Source organism: Carlito syrichta, unplaced genomic scaffold (genome assembly GCF_000164805.1).
Source record: "Carlito syrichta isolate Samal-C Ts95f unplaced genomic scaffold, Tarsius_syrichta-2.0.1 Scaffold301783, whole genome shotgun sequence".
NCBI lineage: Eukaryota > Metazoa > Chordata > Mammalia > Primates > Tarsiidae > Carlito > Carlito syrichta.
In genome coordinates, this window is record NW_007245879.1 from 124,022 (window position 1) to 127,420 (window position 3,399).

Sequence of the window (3,399 nt, forward strand, 5' to 3'; positions counted from 1 at the left end):
TGATTTTTTGATTTATTGTAGAGATGAGGTCTCGCTGCCCAGGCGGGTCTCGAACCCGCGGGCTCAGGCAATCCACTCACCTCAGCTTCCCAAGGCGCCGGATTACAGGCTGAGCCACTGAGCCCAGCTTAGATGCTTGTTTTCTATCGTCTTATTCCATTTAGGCAGAGACTCCCCTTCTTTAAAAAATCCTACCCCAGACACCTGAGGAAAGTAACACTTCTCCATCAATAATGCAATTGATGCAAAAGGGGAAAGGACGTTGAGAAAGTCTCAGGTCCTTCTGACAAGTTCCTCCCCGTCCAAGAAACACTGAATTGATGAATATATACATTTAAAACCATTTCCTTGGTTACCGGTACATTTTTTGGCAATAAAGAGTCCACTTAATTTACAATATGATGAGATACTAAAAACCATCCACTATCCATAGTCAATAAAATGTGTACGTATAATTAATTTTTCTATTTATTTTCTTTATTATTTGACATCTATTCACAATTGGGTGGAAATGGTCTGCTTCAGAGGACATGTTTATGGGAATCAGAAAAAGTGAATATTCAATAATGAGGTGTACAACCTGCGGCAAAGTTGATGGGAAAAGTAATAAACTAAGATAACTTTTTGCAAACGAGTTAAACTTCAAAATCCTCAGTTGCTTTGATTTCATGAGGACTTTCTGTGGAATCCGCAGGGTCTGGAATAGCTCGGGCACGTTGAGCCCCGCTTTCCCACTCAAGACCGTCTTCCAGGATGGAGCCACGTTGGGTGTGCACCTGGGGCAGCCCGGCCGTTTTGGCTTGTGAATGTGGAAGTAGTGTGTGGGGCACTGGGCTCAGGCTGCCCAAGCGACTTCCGGTTGTAGCACAGGCCGTGTTCTGGGGCTCCGAGGGGGTCAACATAATTGCTGGCTGGCGTAAGAAGGGCTCTTCAGAATCAGCTTTACACACTTCTCTTTGCCTTGTTTTTCAAGTAGGTTAGAACGGGGGCAAGAAAAGGAGTTTAGTTATCGGCCCTCTCAGCCTCCAGTGTGTGTTTTTTTTCTGCCAAAACTGTGAACTTTTTTTTAAGAGACAAGGAAGATTTTAATTTTAGTTTTTTAATTAGAATACTATCGCTCACAACTTTTAGCAGATTGACTGCAATGAGATTTCTAGAGATTTCCATTAACATTTTAAACAAGTTTATCCTTTGGTTCAAGCAAAGACACACACACACACACAAACATGGTGTGTATGCTATGTATGAGTCTGTGTGTGTGTGTATGTGTGTGTGTGTGTATGCATGTAGGAATACACAGATGTATAGTCCACTACAGATGCGCCACCTAGCTGTCTGAATGCTCACTGCTGGACTGATCCACGAGAAATATGAAAGGTCTATTGAAATAATACAGTTTAATCAAGTTTATTTTTGACGATTTCCTGTTTCTGCACCTCACCGAATCATGCTGTTTATCATAAAGAGCAATGCCATTAAAAGATATTTTCTCATTGTTTTACTATGTAGCAGAGTTGATGAAGAGTCTTACAAAGCAAATGAAAAATGCTGATAGAGTATCTTCTCCGTCCCAGGCCTATCTTAAGTCTTCAGTGTGTATTTGCCGAATGAATGAATGAGCCAACTACAAATTAAACACACTTTTTTAAACTATGAGATATTTACAGACACTTAGATGCGAGATGAACATAAATTGATCTAATTAAGAGTTTGAAAACCCTAGAAGCATAGATCCTAGATGTTGTTATCTCTGTTTTCCCTGTATTTTCACCTTCGTTCCAAGATTTTCAAATACTGTTACCTTTATCTTAGTGTTTATGTGTTACTGAATTTTTAGCATGGGGGCAGTTTGTTTAAGCTAAGGTTGGCATGCCACTAAAAATTTTCAAAAAAGGCTAAATAATTTAGTAAGAGTCACAGCAGCATTGATCTGTAATCGGCTTTATGATTTTCTGTTGATTAATTTCAACTGTATAAAGTGTGTCACTGCCACTCTAAGACTCTTCGTTCCACAAGAGGAATGCTTCGCTTCGATGCTTGTGGAGATTTTGCTTTATTTTTATTTACTGTTGGTTGATAAGTATTTTTTGGGCCAAAGATGAACTCGGCATCATATTAATGTCATCCTCACTCTAACCTTATAAAATACACACGATCGCCATCCCCATTGTCACAGAGAAAAGGAGGTCTTGGGGACTGATAAGCTGACACCTGTTGCATCAAGCCTAATAAGTGCCAGCGCTGGGATGGGAATACTTGCAGAAGGGCTGGAGTCTATGATCTCGACGAGCTGGAATGCTGCCTTCTGAAAGGCTTTTTGTAAACATGTGATTATGATGGTGGGTGAGCAGTGATTCTCATCATTTTTCTTTCTAACCTAATTGTGTGTGTGTGTGTGTGTGTGTGTGTGTGTGTGTGTGTGTGTGTTGTTTTATTTATTTATTTTTTGCTGTCTCTAATAGAAAATTAGGAAGCATTTGTTTCCAAATAATGAGACATACTTCAGTGTTTCAGCACTCATGTCCTTTCAGTTGTTTGTTTATGAATTTTTTACTATCTCATTTACTAGGTGCCCCCCATGTGTTAGCTTTTTGTCTATGCAATGAGCACAACAAAAAGGCTGACTGAACTTGAGTACCTTGAAAGCTAAGGTGTAGGCAGAGAATTAGGTTTTCCTTTATTGTTAAGGGCTAAGCAAAAATTAAAACAAAGAATCATATGTGCAGTCTCTTCCAGTGATCTATGACTAGACGGATTAGCGAAGCATAACTCATGTGGTGACCTTCCTTCTGACTTTTCTGTCATTCATGAACCAAATAGCTATAGAGCACCTATTCTCCATTACAGGGCCAGGGGTGGACATAAAGTAACCATCAGAGGACAGGCGTGGTCCTTTGCCTTTGCCTTCACGGAGTCTCACCCACCCGCATCTCCTCTCCCTGTCCCCACTCATTCTCTGCTCAACAGTTTCTTTCTGACATCCCTTAGCTTTGCTTCTTTCTTTCTCCCAGCAGAAGCACAGTTGCCGCCGCACACACACACACACACACACACACACACACACACACACACACACACACATGTGAACACAAATACACACAGCTGTGATGAATGACCCTGCACACATTATCATGCTGTGGCAAAACTTACCTTCCACAGCAAAAATAGAATCAGAATAGCGTAGTTAATTTGAATTTGCTAGTCAGAAGCATTCTAACAGATCTTGGATCTCACCTTTTTTTCTAGGGATTATCATCACTTTAACAAAAGGAATATGGTTTCATATAAGGCTCACTGAACCCTGAGCCAAAAAAAAAAAAACAACAACAACAAGTTTTATCCCTAATTTAGTATTCAAGTCACTGATGCTGTTAGGATTCAATGAGATTGTATATGTAA